Genomic DNA, 20,682 nt, shown 5'->3' with positions numbered 1-20,682 from the left:
ATCAGGGCGGCCCAAATTCCCTAGACTATTCCAGATCTCATATCCTTAAATGGGTCGCCATCCAATTCCGGATACATCCGTCAGTATAAATTCCCAAATGAATTATCCAATTCACCAAACCCATTGATTTACACTGTTGTTACCCCCAACAGTCCAAGCCAAACTTATACATTTGCCCGTCTCCACGGTTCTAATCATGTCTTTAAAATCTCTTCTAACCATTCATCCTCTAGGTTCTTTCCAACCCATTAAGCCTGTACTTCAGCACGAGTACCATTTCCAGGCATCTCTCTGCCTCAACATTTAACACAACCCTCTAATCAGGATCTCTCATCCTCTTAACCAAGGGTGGAATTAACTCTGCTCGTCTATTGATAAATCCCTTGTCAACTCGAACTCTCCTCAAATCCCGAGGATAACACCCTTTAAACCTCTCATATAATACCTTTATCTGTCCATACTTCACAGTAAACCAACACTGGTAACCTTACTGTTAAAACCTCAAATCAGCTCTTTCCCCAGAGAAATCCGCTGTACTTCTATCCCATCCCAGCTAACAAACTCCACAGCTCACTCACTCTAGTGACCCTCTGCTGCTGCTTTCAGGGATAACTGGAGATCTCAACTCCAACTTACATCTAGAAACCCCCTTTTCAACACAATATCAGGTCCCCAAACCCTTCTAGGAACCAACAACTCGAGTTCATCTGTCTAAACTGACCAACTCCTGAACTCCGTGGTTCATACCCTGAACCAAACCACCACTAGATCCAAAAATCCACAGGTATAATGCACACACAAGCATACACTAGGTCAGATCCACAATGACACACATTTAACTACCAGATTTAACATCACTAAGTATATCCATACTCATCATGCTTCATACAAGCCAATATACAGATATAACATATGAATTTAATCCAGAAAATTAACCACATACACTCAATATGTAAACCATTATGCCAATATTCATCCATATGCAGAATAGTATTACTCAGCATGCATCAATCTCAACATGCAATAATCAAGGGCCCAGCCCAACAGCATCTCATGCATATGTCATTTCATTCCTCATGCTCCATATAAATAAGCAGGCAAACAAGGCATCCAAACATATATTCAAACATGTCAATTAATCATACCAACCAACCCTGAGTCGAGCTTGTCACTGACAGCGAGCGTACATGTTCCGTCGATCTCCAGAACCAATAAACCTTGGCTCGCTCTGATACGAAGTTGTAACGCCCTACTTCCTTAGAGCCGTTACTAAGTGAGTTTTTAAGGCAAAACAGTGCAATGAGCTCGCTAACCGAGGTTTTGAAACAAAAGTGTGACTAATAAAGAAAGTTAAGGCTGTAATCTTTGAAAATGCGTTGACTCAATAAAACTTCTATTATTAAACATTTGGGATCCCAAAATAAGGTTTGAAAACTAATTACATCTTGAAATAAGGTTACAGTTGAGAAATCATAAGATCATAGATTATTACAGCCATTTTCGAATAAACCCCCAACCAAAGCAGTCGGGCAGGCCAAACATGTACGCGTCGCTTCACGCTCTCCGTACTCATGGTTGGTTGACTCAGCCATTGCCCTTACCTGCAACACAGAGCACCCGTGAGCCGAAGCCCAGCAAGAAAACTCGTGCAGAACATAACATATGCAAATATACAGTAAATCATAACAGATAATCCACAGAAAAACAAGTCAACCATTAGACTAAGCAAACACGGCCATGCCGCCCCAGAAACCTTACCAAAGCCTGGGGTCTCGGTTCTCACCGTAAGGATAACTCACGTATCCCCTGGGCCCCGCCCTGACCATAAGCATCCCATGTGCTAGGTGTTACTTCCGGCTCTGCTGCCGTACCCGGCCTACGCCGTTCTCGGCCCTTGCCGTTCAATTGACTATAATCACACATATAGCATAACACAACAACATTTCAATAAATATTAATTCATTTAAGTCTACACCCTAACATGTAATGCAATATAGGGCCATGCCCGGCAATCATCTCATCATGCAATATAGGGCTGTGCCCCGCAATCACACTATGGGCCCACGCCCTATCCTACGGGTGTTATAGTTTTCTTACCTTTCCCTTCAATAGCTTAGATCACCAGACTCCTTGAGCACGATCCCACTCGAGCCTTAGCGCACACCTAGGCACAAACATAGGTCAAAGTCATCACCGAACCCCAAGTCCGAAAACCTAGCCTCGGGACCAATCCCGAGCCCCCCGGGAAGTCCTAGATCCACAAAACAAGGTGGCGGAGTCGAACCCCGAACCCTAGGTCAAAATCCCTCACAAATAGCCCAAAAACCCCATTCTGGGCGCAGGGTAGCGCTACAGTGCTCAAAAGCGCTACAAGCAGAATCAGCACCACCCCAGAAAGAAGGCCTAGCGCTACAGCGCCCAAAGACTAGCGCTGTAGCGCTAGTTGCAGGCAGCCAAAACCAAAAATCGCATCTTGCGATTTTCTTCTCCCATTTCAACTCCAAACTTGTCCAAGTCTTTCCCAAGCCCAAAAACAAACTTATACACACCTCACACTCATCCCAAGCATCCCAAGAACTCAATCCCAAGCTCAAGCAACCCAACAACTCAAAATCTACCATGAACAACCCTAAACCAGAAATTCATGTAAACCACAAAGATAGAGTCTTAGAAATCATACCATTAATGCAATTTCGACCTTGATTCAACCCTAGGCCTCCTTAGCTTGATCATCATCAAAGCTTGACCTGCTTTTCCCCAAAAGTCCCATCCATTTAGCTCAAAAACACAGCTCAAAACCAGTAAAGCCCTAAAACTGAAATCCTCAAGAACTTACCTCAAGTTTCAGATGTTCTTGCTAATCCTTGCCAAGTCTTCAAGTGTAACCTTAAGATTCTTGATGCTCAGCCTATCCTAGCTCCCCACTGAGCTTGAACTCAAGAAAAAATGAAGAGAAGAGGTGCTAGAACCCCCAAACCGATCCTTTAGAAAACCCATCAGTTTTCTCTCTTTTCTTTCTTTCCTTTTTTTTTCCTTCTTTTCAGCCTATACTCTTTTCTACAAAATCCACTAAGTGTATAAAGCCTCATTTAACCTATCTCAAAGCCAAATGACAAAAATGCCCTTCCCATAAATTCTAAATCCTTTTGTCCAAGTAGGGCCATTTTAGTCATTTTACCCAATTCCCGCTAATCCTCAAGCGTCTCTAATATTTTCCCGTTGCTTCCAACACCTGATAAACCACCAATTAAACATTCCCCATCATCAAAATAAATCTCAATCTATTCTCTGAATTCCTGTTCATACCCCCAGGCTCGCCCCGAGCCGGGTATAAATTCCCGTCATGACTTTCCGCTAGCCTGCTCACTGGGATTGCCTCGAGTCACAAATCACTGATACACCCACATACCACTGTGGTCTCAACAATCATCACATATCAATGCAGTTATGCCCAACATGGCCAAAATTACAATTATGCCCTTCTAACACGATCCGGGCCTACATGCATACTAACATACATAGTCATATAACATGCTTTAAATCATAACCATGCATTTAAATCATTAAAATCACACATAAATCCCATCATGCCCTCCTGGCACGCTAATCAAGGCCCTCAAGCCTTATTAGCGGATTTGGGTCGTTACAGTAGCTATTCTGGAGAACCCCTCAACAAACCGCCGATAATAACTTGCCAATCCCAGAAAACTCCTCACTTCAGGAACACTGCTCGGTCTAGGCTAGTCCCTCACTGCCTCAATCTTATTTGGGTCAACCAGAATCCCCTCCTTACTGACAATATGGCCCAGAAATGTAACTTGCAGTAACCAGAACTTGAACTTACTGAACTTATCATATAACCTATGCTCCCTCAACCGTTGCAATACCAGACATAGGTACAGCTCATGCTCTGTCTTCGACTGAGAGTACACCAAAATGTCGTCGATGAACACAATTATGAACTTATCTAAATAGTCCTTGAAGACCCTGTTCATCATGTCCATAAAAGCTGTTGGGGCATTGGTTAATCCAAAGGACATAACCATAAATTCAAAGTGTCCATACCTCGTACGGAAAGCGGTCTTCGATATGTCCTCCTCTTTGATCCTTAACTTATGGTAACCTGACCAGAGATCTATCTTAGAAAACACTGTCTTTCCCTGCAGCTGGTCAAACAAATCATCAATTCTAGGCAGTGGGTACTTATTCTTAATGGTCAACTTGTTCAGCTCCCTGTAGTCAATGCACATCCTAAGAGATCCATCATTCTTCTTGACAAACAACACTGGAGCACCCCATGGCGAGAAACTCGGTCTGATGAACCCTAAATCCAGTAACTCCTGCAACTGAATCTTCAACTCCATCAACTCTGCCGGAGCCATCCGGTAAGGTGTCCTAGATACTGGCTCCGCTCCTGGTACAAACTCTATAACAAAATCAATCTCCTGCTGCGGCGACAGCCCTAGCAGATCTGCCGGAAATAAAACTAGAAACTCGCATACCAATCTCGTCTCCCCCGGTCCAACCGACATATCCTTAGAGGTATCCACAACACTTGCTAGGAATCCTATGCAACCTCCCTACATCAGGTCCCTAGCCTTCAATGCTGAAATCATAGGTACTCACGGTTCACTAGCTGTACCCACAAATACAAAGGGCACCTCCCCTTTTGGTTCAAAAGTCACCATCCTACGCTTGCAGTCAATTTTCGCCCCATAATTTGATAGCCAATCCATCCCTAGGATTAAATCGAAGTCATCCATCGCAAGTTCAATCAGATCAGCAAACAATTCCCTACCATCTACCTGTACTAGTAAAGCTCTAATCCACCTCCTAGAGACTACCAGTTCCCCAGTCGGCAACAAAGTCTAAAAACCCCTAGCATATAGAACACTAGGTCTACATAGCTGATCTATCACTCTAGTAGACATAAACGAATGGGTAGCTCCCGAATCAAAAAATGCAGTATAAGAAGAACCAGCACTAGAGATCTAACCTGTCACAACCGAGGGGCTGGCCTCCGCCTCAGTCTGAGTCAAAGTAAACACCCTGGCAGGAGCGAGACTGTCGCCCTACTTTGGCTCCTCCTTCCTGGCTTGTGGGTAGTCTTTCTTCAGATGATTGGCACTCCCATAGACAAAGCAAGCCCTAATCCTACACTCACCCTGATGTTGTCATCGGCACCGAGAACACACACGGCCACTAAAACCACCCCGTGCCCTCCTATCAGAACTGGGAGGAACAAGGGAATCTGGGGCCTTCCTCTTCTGCTCACTGGAGCCACTACCCCAACTGAATCCAATAGAAGGAGGCACTGTCCTCCTAGCATCACACCTAACAGCGCCCTCTCTCCAAATCTGGTCCTCAGCCCCCTCAGCTGTAAGGGCCTTGTCTACAACCTAAGCGTAGGTAGTAATCTCTAGATCCAAGGTGATATTCACATCACGGGCGATCATAACATTCAATCCCCGTACAAACCTGTCTCTTCTTGCTGTATCTGTCGGCACTAAATCTGACACAAACTTTGCCAATCGGTCAAATTTCAGAGCATACTCTAGGTCAGGTTGATAAACTCATCAACCTTCGCAGCTCGGACTGCAACACTATAATACTTCTCGTTGAAAATGTTCCTGAACTCTTCCCAAGTCATAACTGTCACATTTATCCTTTGAACTACTACATCCCACCAGATGCGGGCATCCTCTCTAAACATGTAGCTTGCACAAGCTACCCTCTCGTTCCCCTCAACCCTCATAAAATCAAGAATAGAGGAAATCATATTCATCCACTGCTTTGCTCGTAGTGGGTCTAGTCCACCCTCAAAGGTGGGAGGATGCTGCTTTTTGAACCTCTCATACAAGGGTTCCCACTTGTTCTCCACAACAGGTTGGACTAGTGCTGGCGCCATAACTTGCTGAATTGGCAACCTAGTGACCTATGGAGGGGCATGTTGCCTCAATTGTCGGAGCTCTTCTTCTATTCGTTGCAGCCTTGCTTCCATTTCGGCAAACATCTGTTGCCAATTCTATGGGGCAGGTGGAGGGTCCTGACCCTGGTTTTCATCCTCGGCTCGACTGCCGCAGAGTCTAGATGATTGTCGAGGCATCTCAACAAATATGCCTGCAATCAATGACACCGCTCATCAGGCATGATAACAACATCCAAAACCACCTCCCAATCACATCACTCATCCATAAGCAACGATCCACATAACTCACAGATAGCATATAGCACACAACAGGCCTTGCCCTAACATCATGCATACATTACATCATTCATCATACTCTATATGGAGAAAGAAGGCAAACAGGGCATTTAAGCACATAATAAGACATACAATTCAATTATTAACAACCAACCCTGAGTCGAGCTTGCCACTGACAGTGAGCGTACATGTTCGGTCATTCAATAGAAACCATAAACCTTGGCTCGCTCTGGTACTAAGTTGTAACGCCCTACTGCCTTAGAGCCGTTACTAGTTGAGTTTAAAATGTGCAGTTAGCTCGTTAATCGAGGTTTTAGGTCAAAAGTGCAATTAAACCATAATCAGACTCATAAACTTGAGAATAAACCTATCATTGAAAATTATAAAGCGTTTAACATTTGGGATCCCAAAAACATTGTTTAGAAATATTTATAACTCAAAATATAAACAAAGTCGACTAAACGACAAAATCAAGTTTGGTATAATCATCTCCCAAAAACACCCCTGGCCGTGGTAGCCAGGCAGACCAGACATGTACGCGCCGCTCGTCACGCTCACCATACTCAAGGTTGATCGATTTTACCTTTGCCTTTACGTGCACCATAGAACACCCGTGAGCCGAAGCCCAGCAAGAAAACCCTCACAAGCAGATAATATATGCATATCAAACACTTAACATAGAATCAAGCCATCATCAGGTTATACACATACGACCATGTCGTCCTAAGCGCTTTACCAGGCCCTGGGTTCGTTGTCTATACCGTAAGGATATCCCAGGTATCCCTTGGGGTCTTGCCCTGGAAACTCGCACTTCGCATGCTAAACGTTGCTTCCGGCCCCTCGTTGTTCTCGGCCTTCGCCGTTCCCGGCCCTCGTCTTTCCCGGCTCTCGCTGTTCCCAGCCATCGCCGTTCCATCATTTATATACACACATAATATAACTAAATAGACTTCTAAACACATATAAATTCAATCAAAGGGCCACGCCCTGCAACACAGTCATATGGGGTCGAGCCTTGCAACTCAATCATATAGGGCCGAGCCCTGTAACACAAGCTCTACGAGAACAGTAGTTTTCTTACTGGCGTCCCGAGCTTTCCAAGCATCGATGTCCCGAGCACAGTTCCCTAGTCCGAGCCTCGCCGAAACCCTAGTCACAACACATTAACAATTTCCACCATCAAGTTCTAATCCATTGAATAGCTTTAGATTATGATTCTAGTCTCCGAGACATTGAATTTTATCAATCCGGGTGATAAAATCCATCCCGGGCCTTAACTATTGAATTCTCGAGCCTAAGACTCCTCTAGATCCCAAAAATGCACTAAGCGTTGTGGCACTAGGGACTCATGTCGCGGCCCCTAGCTTAACCCGAGGCCCTGCCTCAAAATAGCCCACACGCGCCGCGACCCTTCCTAAAGGGCACCACGACGTGCCTCCAATTCCAGATGCCCCAAGTTCTAAGGGACCGTGGTTAAGCAAGAATAGGGTCGCGGTCCGACCCCTTGAGCCCAGAAAAACTCACCATTTTCACCTAAAAAACCAGTCCAATTATCCTGAGAATCAAGCCAACAATCCAAACTAATTATCACAGAGATCATACTATAGATTCAGCAACAAAACCCAACTAGAACTTAAACCAAAAACCTCCTCAAACTCAAATTCAATTCTTCACCCAACACACATGCATACTCTAAGAGAACCAGCAGAAATTCCAAACATAATCCTTATAATTTAAAACTTACCCTTGCTGAATTGAGTCTCTGAGTTGATCTCCTAAGCCCCAAGCTCCTAGCCTCCAAAGCTCTAGCTTGATTCCTAGCTTCCAATTGGTTTTCACAAGTAGAACCTCCAAGATGTCACTAAGCCTCCAAGAGTAGAAGAGAACCAGAGTAAGGGAGAGGGAGTGGGTCGGTTTAGAGAGTTCCAAGTGGTTCTATGTTTTGTTTTATTTAACTTAAGTCTATAAGGTTACTTCAAGACTCGGGGTACCAAAAACGTCCCTGAGGGCAAAATGCTAAATTTCCCTAATATTCCCTCCTAGACATTCTAACCTCAAATATATCTCCAAATATTTATTTCCATAACCCGATAACCCCATAAAACGTCTAATACCCAAAATACCCCTCGACTCGCCCCGAGTCGGATGTTTGACCCCGTTGTGACTTTCTAGCTAATCGCTCCCTAGAACTGTCTTGGATCGTGCAACACAGATATATCACAAATATATCACCATTATCATATTTATACCCTCAACGGGCTAAAATTACAATCTCGCCCTTAATGACCAGATGGGGCCCACATGCATATTTAATTCACGTAAACATGCATCACTAATCACATATTCACACAAATCACATATTATAACAATAATTCACATATTAACCAATAATTCTCTTATTGCCCTCCAGGCATGCTAATCAAGGTCCTAAGCCTTATTAGCAAATTTGGGTCGTTACAAGGAGGTACCGCACCGAAAGCCACCACCCTTGCGCTTAGAAGGAAAGAAGGACAAGAATAAGTTTTGTCGTTTCCATAATGATTATAAGCACGAAACAAATGAGTGCAAACAATTGAAGGATGAGATAGAGTTTCTTCTTCGATCAGGAAAACTTTCGAGGTACCGAGGGAAGACCGAGACCCCAAGCCGGAATCCAGAATTCCGAAGGCAGAGGAGTCCACCACTTGAGCCGGCAGCTATAGACTTCACACTAGATACCATATGTGGAGGACCTCACATAGAAGGCAACAATAACAATACTCGTGAACAATATGCAAGGACCCTCAGACATGAGGTAGGGGAGTCTTCCCAGTGTATGGCAGTCGAGGAGCGGTCTCCAAAGAATCCAAAGTATGAAAGTGAAACTCTCACTTTTACATAAGATGATGCCATACATGTGAGGTACCCCCACAATGACCCTCTGGTCCTTACCATTCAAATCGCCAGCGCCCGAGTGAAGAGGTGCTTGGTGGATACGGGAAGCTCGGTAGATATCATCTACAAATCATCCCTCGAGAAGATGAAGCTCACGGTCAAGGACCTGACACCGTGTTCCCAAGTGATATATGGGTTCACGGGAGAATGCCTAGCACCAGTAGGAACTATTAAACTACCAGTCACCATGGGGGATGCCCCCAGGCACGAGACTGTGATGACATAGTTCCTGGTGGTAGATTTCTCATCGACTTACATTGTGGTACTCGGGAGACCCCTCCTGATGGCATTACACGCAGCAGTATCTATCTAGCATCTATCTTTGAAGTTCCCCACTAGCACAAGGCAAGGATGCATACATGGTAACCAAAGGGAGGCACGAGAATGCTACAATGCATCAGTAGCCAAGGAAAAGAAAGGACCATGCATAAACAACATGATAGTAACCTGCTGCGAAGAGGGTGAAGGAACCGATGAGGTTGTCAACATGGAAGTTGACATTGAGAGAAACATTCTACTAGAGCCGAAGGCTCCTTTTAACAAAGATTTGTTATTATAGCAAGTTTCCCAAAGCGAGGGAAATGATATCGATTCTCGCTTTGGGGATGACGTCGTGGGGGTAGGACTAGTCGAAGATCTTGACGAAGTCCTACTAGATGAGGAGGACCCGACTAGAGTAATCAAAGTTGGGAAGGAGTTAAAGGTGGAAATTAAAACACAATTGGTGGAATTTTTGAAGAAAAACCAGGATGTCTTTGCCTGGTCACATAAGGACATGGTTTGAATTTATCCATTCGTAATAAGTCATGTCCTTAATATAGACAAGAACTACCCACCAGTGCAACAAAAAAGGAGATTTCTTGACAAAGACCGATCTCAAGCCCTGAAGGAGGAGGTCGAGCGACTCAGGGAAAACAATTTTATAAGGGAGGCCTACTACCCTGATTAGGTATCAAACCCTGTGTTAGTCCCAAAACCAAACGGGAAGCAGAGGACTTGTGTGGACTTCATAGATCTGAACAAGGCCTGCCCCAAAGACTGCTTCCCATTATCCAGAATAGACCAACTGGTCGATGCAATGTTAGGACATGAAATACTCTCATTCATGGATGTATATTATGGGTATAATCAAATAAGTATGCACCCTCCCGACAAGGAACATACCAGCTTTCGAACAGACAAGGGATTGTACTGTTATAAGGTGATGCCATTCAGCTTGAAGAACGCAGGAGCCACCTACCAGCGTTTAGTGAATGGCATGTTCTGAGACTTGATCGACAAAAATATGGAGGTATACGTCAATGACATGTTGTTCAAGTCCAAAGAAGCATGAGGGCATGTTCAAGACTTGGAGGAATGCTTTGCAATACTTAGAAAGAATAACATGAAGCTAAACCCTCTCAAGTGCTCGTTTGGAGTTGGTTCTGGTAAGTTTCTCGGATACATAGTCTATTCAAGTTGAATCAAGGCTAACCCCGAGAAGATCAAAGCATTGATCGACATGAAGTCACCTACCACACTCAAAGAAGTGCAAAGCTTAACCAGGAGAGTAGCTGCCCTCAGTAGGTTCATATCAAAGTCTACGGACAAGTGTGTCCCTTTCTTTAACTTACTGAAGGGCAGCAAGAAGATCTAATGGATTGAGGAGTGTGAGGAGGCTTTCCAAGCCCTGAAGGAACACCTCGCCCAACCTCCCATCCTAGCGAAGCTAATATATGGTCAAGAATTATTCATCTATTTGGCAATCACCGAGCATGCAATCAGTGCTGCTTTAATAAAGGAAGAGAATAGGGTACTACACCCTGTATACTATATCAGTAAAAGACTAGTAGGTGCGGAGTCTAGGTATCCCCCTCTTGAAAAACTAGCCTATTGTTTAGTAATCGCCTCTCAAAAGCTGTGTCCATATTTCCAAGCTCACTCGATCCGAGTCTTGACCGATCAACCGTTGAGACAGGTTCTTCAGAAACTAAAGGCCTCGGGACGATTACTCAAGTGGGCAGTGGAACTAGGATAATTTGATATCACTTATCATTCGAGGACGACGATAAAAGGTCAAGCATTGGTAGACTTCATAGTCGAAGGCACCAACCTTGAAGACCCTTCCTACCAGTCGGAGAATGGAGATACCGAGAAGGAAGGCGATACTCTTGTGTGGAAGCTATATGTTGATGGAGCATCCAATGAACATAACTCAGGCGCAGGAAGCATACTGATCACTCTGGAAAATCACCGAATCCATTGCGCTCTCAAATTTGGATTCAACGCTTCAAACAACGAGGCTGAGTATGAGGCATTATTAGCTGGATTACCCTTGTCTCGAGATGTACATGCACAGTCTCTGGAGATATTCAGTGACTCCCAGCTAGTGGTGTATCAAGTACTGGGGGAGTATCAAGCCAAGGGACTTAGGATAGTGCAGTACCTGAACAAGGTGAAGGACTTGTTGGCGTAGTTCAAGAGATACTCAATTACACAAGTCCCAAGAGAGCAAAACGCCAATGCCGATTCCTTAGCCAAACTTGCCAGTGCCAAAGACGCAGACACCTTAAATGTTGTTCCCATTGAATACTTGGCAGAAAGAAGCATAATCGAGCAGGAAGCATTACTTATTGAGTTAGAAGATACATGGATGACCCCTGTTATTAACCATCTCAATCAAGGAGTAGTACCAAGTGATTGGAACAAAGCAAGGAAGTTTGTGAGACAAGCTGCACGGTATATGATAGTCGAAGGGGTGCTGTACCGATGAGGGTACCCCTACCACTACTAAGGAGCGTTACACTCGACCAGTGAAAGTTGTTAATGATCGAGGTACACAAATTGTAACGCCTTGGATAACCAAGACTGTTACACTGTGTGTTTGAAATAGTGTGAGACTTGCTAATCAAGTCATTTAAATAAAAATGTGAATCGAGAGACATAACAGATTAGGTTTAAAAGATTTTGGTTCTAAGCGAATAATTTTAATTAATATAAATGTTTGATACATGGGATCCCAAATCAGGGTTTAAATAACATAACTACCGAATTTCCAAATGTTATAAACAATCAAAGCCATTCTAATGACAAAATACACGTTTTAGGTTTTCGTCCCTGTACAATCCCTCAACAGTGGCGGCCGAGCAGCTGACAATGTACACCTCGCCCCTAGAGCTCTCCAACTCATGGTCAACTCATCTTACCCTTGCCTTTACCTGCACCACGTAGCACCCGTGAGCCGAGGCCTAGCAAGAAAACATAATATCATAGCATAGTCAGTATCAGTAACTAAGTAGTTCACAGAGCATAACCAAATGATTTACAAGACATTAATCAATTACCTGGCAAGCCATAGCATTCATTCAATCCAGGACATCAAGAAATAACCAATAATCTAGTTTCCAGATATTCAGCATATCATATACATCAAATTAACAATGGTATACATGCCAAGCAATAACTAGGGTTGACGCCCGTAGGCCGCACCCTCTTTATCCACTGTCTATGGCTCGCTTAGGCCAAGCCCAGTGTTATACCCACTGACTCCGGCTAGCTTAACCGAGCTTAGTGATTACTAAGCTATCCTCAGCTACCAGTGGCTGAGCCGCGCCCTGTGCGCAAGTATCAATTCTGGCACCCTTAGGCCGTTCATCACATGTCCCCATGGCATAATACCACCTCATGACATTCATACAATTTATAGGGAGCTCTTAGTCCCAACATATTCACATGGTTTATCACAATAATATAAAAGTGCATAAAAATATAGGGAACACTTAGTCCCATCCTATCCACATAAACGGGTGCAGTTTTCTTACCTTTAATTCCAAATGCTTTGATTAGGAAAGACGACCCCCGAGCATAATCCTGCCTTGAGCCCAAGCGTACACCTAGTCACAACCATGATAAAGGATTCCATCAATAATTGTATAAAGGTTTTTGGATAGAGTTCTAACCTCCGGGACATCGAATTCCACCAAACACGGTAGTGGAATCGATCCCGAGCACCTAGGTTAGGTTCCCACGCTTAAAAACTCCAAAAGGCCAAAAATGCCCTTAAGAGCCACGGCCCTAGCCCTCCATGTCGTGGCCCGCCTCCAACCAGAGGCCCAGCCTCGCCCAGAAACAGACACGGGTCGCGGCCCAGCATACCCCATGCCGCAGCCCGCCCTTCTTCCTCAGCCTCCATCTGCTTCAAAGGGCCGCGACACACCAAGAACTAAGCCGCGGCCCGACCCCTTGGAACCCAAAAAATCCACCATTTTCTCAACCAAAATCAAGCCAAATACCCCTTAAATCAATCTAAAAACTTAATTTAATCATCTCAGAAGTTCCACTATGATTCCAACAGCAAAACCTAACAAACTCTAGCTTTAAAGCTCATCGAATTCAATCTTCAACTTCAACACCTCCAAAAGAACTTGAAACCCAGCCAATAATCACAGAAGTAGATAACTAAAATCACTGCTTAATGCTTACCTTAGCTCTGCTTGAATCCACAAATTGACACTGAACAATCTCCAAGTTCTAGAGCCCCAAATCCTAGCTTTGTTCTTCAAAATTCCCCTTGGTATGACTTAGAGAAAAAGAGAGAGAGAGAAGAGGGTGTCTTGGGTCAATTCAAAAAATTCTGAAAGCTTCTTGGTTTTGTTTTATTTAACTTAAGTTCCTAAGGTTACCTCAAAGGCTCGGGGTACCGAAAAGTCCCCGAGGGAAAAATGGTAAAATTCTCCGGTATTCCCACCTAGGCTTCCTAACCTCAAATATATCTCCAATTATTTATTTCATAACTCAATAACCCAAATAAATGCCCATTACTCAAAATACCCCTTGACTCGCCCCGAGTCAAGTACCGGGTCCGTTGTGAATTTCCCGCTACTTGCTCCCTAGGATCGCCTCGTGTCGAATGCTGCAAATATATATATATAAACACATAATAATGTGGTCTCAACAGTTAATCACATTTATGCCCTAACATGCCAAAATTACAATTATGCCCTTACAAGCTAAACAGGGCCCGCATGCTTATCTAATACTCATAAACATCCATTCCACATATTCATATAATCATGGGATCATGCATATCACATAATCATGCATTTTCACAATTAATTCACATAACTTCCAATTATGCCCTCCCGGCACACTAATCAAGGCCCTTAAGTCTTATTAGTAATTTTGGGTCATTACACGAATGGTTTTGTGGAGATCACATTGGGGGGCAGAGCCTATCAAAGGAAATCCTAAGACAAGGATACTTTTGGCCGACGATGAATGAAGACTCGATGAAGTATGTCAAAAAATGCCACAAGTGTCAGATGTTCTCCAAGATACCTTGAGCGGCACCTAACGAATTAACACAGATGTAGAGCCCTTGGCCTTTTGTTGTATGGGGGATCGACTTAATCGGAAAGCTACCCACGAGAAGGGGAGGAGTCCAATTTTTTGTTGTAGCTATGGACTACTTCACCAAATGGATTGAAGCAGAACTGCTCGCCACCATAACCTCGAAGAAAGTCTTAGACTTTGTGGTGAAGAATATCATATGTCGATTTGGCCTACCGAGGAAGATAGTCTTGGACAATGGGACTCAATTCGACAGTGATATGTTCACCAACTTTTGTACGAGGCATGGAATCACAAAGAGCTTTTCCTCGGTAGCACACCCCGAAGCTAATGGCCAAGTAGAAGCAGTGAATAAGACTATCAAAGACACTCTAAAGAAACCCCTTGAACAAGCCAAAGGAGCCTGGCCAGAATTACTTCCTAAGGTCCTATGGTCACATCGAACGACAACGTGAATGCGCGAAAGGACATACGCCATTCTCTTTGGCGTTTGGATATGAAGCCATGTTGCCAGTTGAACTTACTCCCCCATCGCATAGACGAGAGACATACGATCAGGGGAGGAACCATAAAGTAGTAGAAGAGTTGCTCAATTTAATCGAAGTGAGACGAGAAAAGGCAAGTCTAAGAGTAGCAGCACACCAACAAAAAGTGGCCAAATACTTCAAGTAAGAGTGAAAGATCAAAAATTTCAGGTTGGGGACTTAGTACTTAGGAGGGTGTTCCTAAACACTAAGGACACTACGGCAAGGGGTTCTAGGACCTAAATGGGAAGGGCCATACCTTGTGGAGGAGGTGATCCCACCAGGGATGTACAAGATAGCTTGAATGAATGGAGAACTAATAAAAAACTAATGGAATGGCGAACACCTCTGCTGGCACTATCAGTGAAGACTGATTAGTAGTAACACAAGTTTTCATTTGCGAATGTACTATGTAACAGCCATTGTGCTTCAATGAATGAATTTAATTTCTAAAGTTTCTATAGTTCTTTAAATTTCTTTCAATGAGGGACTTGTCCTAAGGACCTGTCAGCCCCATCAGATCATATTCGATTCTGGTCCTTGAGGGACCTATCGACCCATATGATCCACACGAGAGACAGGTCCTAAGACCTTGTCGCCCAAAATATTGGATCATGTTCGATTCTAGTCCTTGAGGGACTTATCGACCCATACGATCCAAACGAGAGACGGTCCGAGGACCTTGTCGCCAAATATTGGATCATGTTCGATCCTGGTCCTTGAGGGACCTATCGACCCATACGATCCAAACGAGAGACAGGTCCTAGGAACTTGTCGCCCAAAATATTGGATAATGTTCGATTCTGGTCCTTGAAGGACCTATCGATCCATACGATCCAAACAAGAGACTGGTCCGAGGACCTTGTTGCCAACTATTTGATCACGTTCGATCTTGGTTCTTGTGGAACCTATCGACCTATACGATTAACAAAAGAGACTAATCGGAGGACCAGTTGCCATTATCAGATCATCATCGAATCTAGTCCTTGAGGGACCGATCGATAATTTGATCTAAGACTCATTACAGGCTCGATTAGACCATCTAGACCCGATTCGTCCAACTTATACATTTCTGTCTACAATCATTATAATGAGTACACGAGAGATTATGTAGATCATGATCAACACTTGCTACACAATCTACATCTATATATAGGTATCATTACTATTGAGTATGAAACCATCACCCGACTACCAATGAGGGACAAGCATTTGCTGCTTGCATCATTGGATGAAAATGATAGTACTATGTGTCTAAATGCTCGAAGCAAGGCATGGTCAAGTAGCAAGTGACCAAGGCTTTTAAACCTATGTTCACTTGGGGGGCATATAGGACATACTGATCGGGTTATACACGAGCAATGAGGGCGTGACCTTAAGTACTAAGCAAGCTAAAGTTTTTCTAGGACATTTGTTCAACAAATGTTCCAAAAGTGCAAAAAACAAAAACAAAAAAGTCATTGGTACGGAGACTCCTAGCCATGTCCCTTATAGGGTGGTTGGCCTATCACCCATGGGGTGGTCAACCTGACCGTTTTGTTCATGGTACTTGGTGAAATACTATACTACTCACATTACCATGGTTGTTAGCATGAAAAACGTAAAATAGTAAGGTTAGTATGGCACGCAAAATACATGTGTTCAGAGTATACTGATACCTGAACAAATGAGGGTTGTGAGTTGATATACTTAGTAAGCATTGGAAATAAAAAATTTCAATCAATACACTGAATACTCATAAAAAAAATTCATAAAGGCATAAAATGTCATATGTAAATACTATCAAGTACAAGGTGCCCCACCAATGGCATGAGAGGAAAAACAGAATAAAAGACCAAGAAGACTAACTAGGGCGAGGAGTATCATTTGATAGACTACCTTGAGCCTCGGCAACCTCATGAGCCAGACACTTCCTAAGCTCTTTCGCCCGTGTCTTCTCAGGAAGGAAATCCAAGTTCAGATCTTTGTTGGACTTCTAGATCAAATAGAAGCAAGAGAAAGTCGTCTCTGAATACTCATCTCGAGCCTTGTCTCGAGCAGCTTTGACCTCTTGCTTCTTCTCGACAAGAGAATCCTTCCGCAATTGGTCCATGTCGACAATCAACTTCTCTTTCTCCACTTCAGACTGTTGGAGCTGATTGGCAAGTTCCCCCACCATCTGGGTTATCCTGAGAATCAACTCGGTCACTTCCTTCTGTTTGAGCTCCACGGTACTGCGGAGGGTGTTGATTTCTTCATCCTTTGAGGCAATGTCTGCATCCCTAGAGCCAAGAACGCGCCTAAGGTCCAGTAGCTCTTGGCAGATGGCTTCAAACTCAGAACGAAGGTTGGAGAGCGTAGAAGTACACTCTACAGACCTATCACAGACATGAGAGACCAGCATCAATGCTTGCAAAAAACATACAAGTGTTAGATAAACATTAGAACACTAGCTAAATAGACAATAAGGAAACTATGAAGGACTCACACTCTGAATGTCTAAGAGTGACTTCGTAAGAATGGTGTTCAGGTCCTCATTCTTGATCCCATTAATGGTTGTTGTTGTTTGCTCCAGATGCGATGCTCTGTTCATGAGGGCACTTAAGTTTCGCATAGCAGACTGATGCGGCTCAGATAAAGGGGCGGGCACAGAGCAAGAAGCACTCGCATCATTGAAAGTAAGAGGAACTGGTGTAGAAAAAGACGACTCTACCTCTGCAATAGGGCTAGACGCCAAAGGAGTCAGAGGAGAGACCTCAAGAGGAACCTCCATGCCGACTTAACCTCAACCCTGGCCCTTTTTTCCACTCGAATAGAAGGACTGGCCTCGGTGGCAGTCGACCTTTGCTGGGTATGAACAAATACAAACATGTCTGAGCCTGCAAAAGAAGATCAAATGTTAGAAGGATATTAAGCACAGATGATTCATAAAATAAAGGTGATAAAGTGTCGGACCTACTGAATGTGATTCGAGTTTGAACGTAACCTCATCAAAGTCGTTCGAAGCAAGCGATGAGTATGCAGCAAATGCACCCACCTCATCACCCTCATGCCCGACTGTAATGCCCTAAAATTCCTAATGTAGTTTAATGGTTGGATTAGTAGGCCGGGAGGGCCATAATTGATTTTTTATGCCATTAAACTATTATATGCATGTTTATGTGAATTATATTATTATATGATGTTAAATGCATGCATGTGGGTCCACATTTCATCATAGGGGCATTTTGGTAATTTGGCCCGTTGAGGGCATAATTGTGTATTTTCATGCATGTTGATGAACTATTGTTGAGGCCACATAATAATGTGGATTTGTTCGAGCCATTCGGCATGAGACGATCTTTGAATGCATGTTAGTGGTTTGGTCAAAGCGGGATTAAGTTTGGGGCTCGGGGTGAGTCTTGGGGTAATTTTGTGATTAGAGCGTTGCCGGGAATAAAAGGGCAACATGATGTGAATTATTGGTATTTGAGAATATCGAGAATAACGGGAATTGGAGGGTGTTAATTATGATTGACGAAATAGGTGGAAAAGGACGATTTTACCCTTGGGAGCCTTTAGAAAACCTTAAATGACCTAGGGGCAAAAGGGTCTTTTCACCATATGATATACTTAAGCCATTGAAGGCTGTAGATGGTTGGTAAAATAGAGCATAGACATATCTCTCCCGTACCTCTTTTCTCTCCCTTTTTCTTTTGAATTTTTGAGCTGTTCTTGAGGATTCAAGCTAGGGAAGTGGATCTTGAGGGCTTAGGATTGTGTTCCACCATTGAAGAGGATCCTAATCTGAGCTTGAGGTAAGTTTCTAGCCATTAAAACTCTAGCTTTGTTCTGTTTTTGGTTTGGTTTTCAGCTTGGTTTTCTAGATTGGTTTAAGGGAATTTATGGGAGTTTTTGGCTAGGGTTACTTGGGTTGTGATGCTTAGGGCATGTGTAGATGGTTTTTGGGTTCATTTGGAACTTAAAATGAGGTTTGGAAGCTTTTGGTTTAGGTTGGAAATGGTGGAGTCAAAGGGGGAAAATTTTCAGGGCATTTCTGGCTGTGTGTAGCGCTATAGCGCCCACAAGGGGGCGCTACAGCGCTACTCAGGGTGATTAGGTAGCCTATTATTGTTTATTTTCATTAATGGATGTTATAATTGGTTATGATTAGGCAATCGCTAAGGATTCAAAAGGTCGATCGTTCTCAAGGGTCGTTCTGTTACTATCTCTCGCTCGAACAAGAGGTAAGAAAACTGCACCCCATATGTGACATGCATGGTTATTCTTGAGGCATGTTGAATGTTTAAATGTGGACATTGATTGCATATTGAATGCTTAGAAAATCTTGCTCACTCGTGCATGGCACTGACTAAATAGTTAGAATTGGCAATGGTGTTAGTATTAACTGTGAAGTTGTGACTCATTAGTCAAGTTCGGCAGTAGTATTGAGCACTGATCACATGGTATTGACTAATAAGTCAAGAACAGTCTTAGCGTGTTTAATGCAATCCGATAAAGATTAGATCTAATTAACATCTACATTGAATGACTCAAATGAGCATTAATGCTGGACCGACCTCAAGTTCGATGAAAACTAAAAGCGCTTGTCTAGCCGCTAGTCACCTAGAGCTAGGGCCAGAGAGCCCCAGTGACTGTTTAGTCACATGGCTATGGGTGTTGAGCCCGAGTGACTTACCCAGCAGTCACTCATTTGATTGGAGCCAGGGCCAGAAGGTCCAAGTGACTGAATTGTCACATGGCTATGGGTGTCGAGCCCCAAAATGACTTGCTTGTCAGTCACTCATTATGGTTTACCAGAACCTCAAGTGTTAAATCACTCATCTGATTAGAGCTATACGATCCTTCATGGTTAACGTAACCACTAAGTGATACTCACTCATCTGTTTAGAGCTATAAGCTCTGTATGATTATAATGATCATCATTTGATAATATTTATATGCAGTATTGAGTTTTCTTGCTGGGCTTTGGCTTATGGGTGTTATGTGGTGCAGGTAAAGGGAAAGAAAAGATCACCCAGCCTTGAGTGGAGAGCTTAGGTGGTGATGTGTACATATGCGGCTGCTTGACCACCACGGCCAAGGAGTTTCTCAGAGGAACTAGAGAGTTTACCCTATTTTTGCTGCTTAGGTCGGCAGGTTGTAAATTTTAAACTGTAATGACTATTTTGGATTGTAAATAACTTGTAAACGTTTTTATGGGCCCGTGAATAGTTTTATGTTTTAAATAAAATATATCATTTCCTTTTGATTGGTTTTACACCTTAGCCTATTAATAACACCTAGATGCATGTTTATAACCAAAGAACTCAATTAGCGAGTTAAGCACAGTTCAAAATTCACAGTAACGGTCTTGGAGTAACCAGGGCGTTACACCGACTAGCACCGGTGAAGAGGGTATCTCCTCGACATGAATAGGTCCCGGGGAGTCTATGGCTATCATGGGCTCGGGACCATCGTCATCCGGAACATCTGATATGGTAGGAGGAAACAACCCTACCTTCCTAAGATTCTCTGGAGTAACGAGAATCTTGACATTCTTCTCTTCAGGGGTCATGGCAATCAATGCATTGGACCTAACTGTCATATCCTGAGTCGAGAGTGGTCTATAAAAGGGCCCAACATGCTTAAACTTGGAGTAATTGGCCTTTGCGTCCTTAGTAAAGAAATAGTTGTCGGCATATCTAAATGCCTTGCTATTTCCAGAGATAT

Source organism: Humulus lupulus, chromosome 1, assembly GCF_963169125.1.
Source record: "Humulus lupulus chromosome 1, drHumLupu1.1, whole genome shotgun sequence".
Lineage (NCBI taxonomy): Eukaryota > Viridiplantae > Streptophyta > Magnoliopsida > Rosales > Cannabaceae > Humulus > Humulus lupulus.
The sequence above is the reverse complement of the archived record's forward strand: the minus strand, read 5'-3'. Positions refer to the sequence as shown.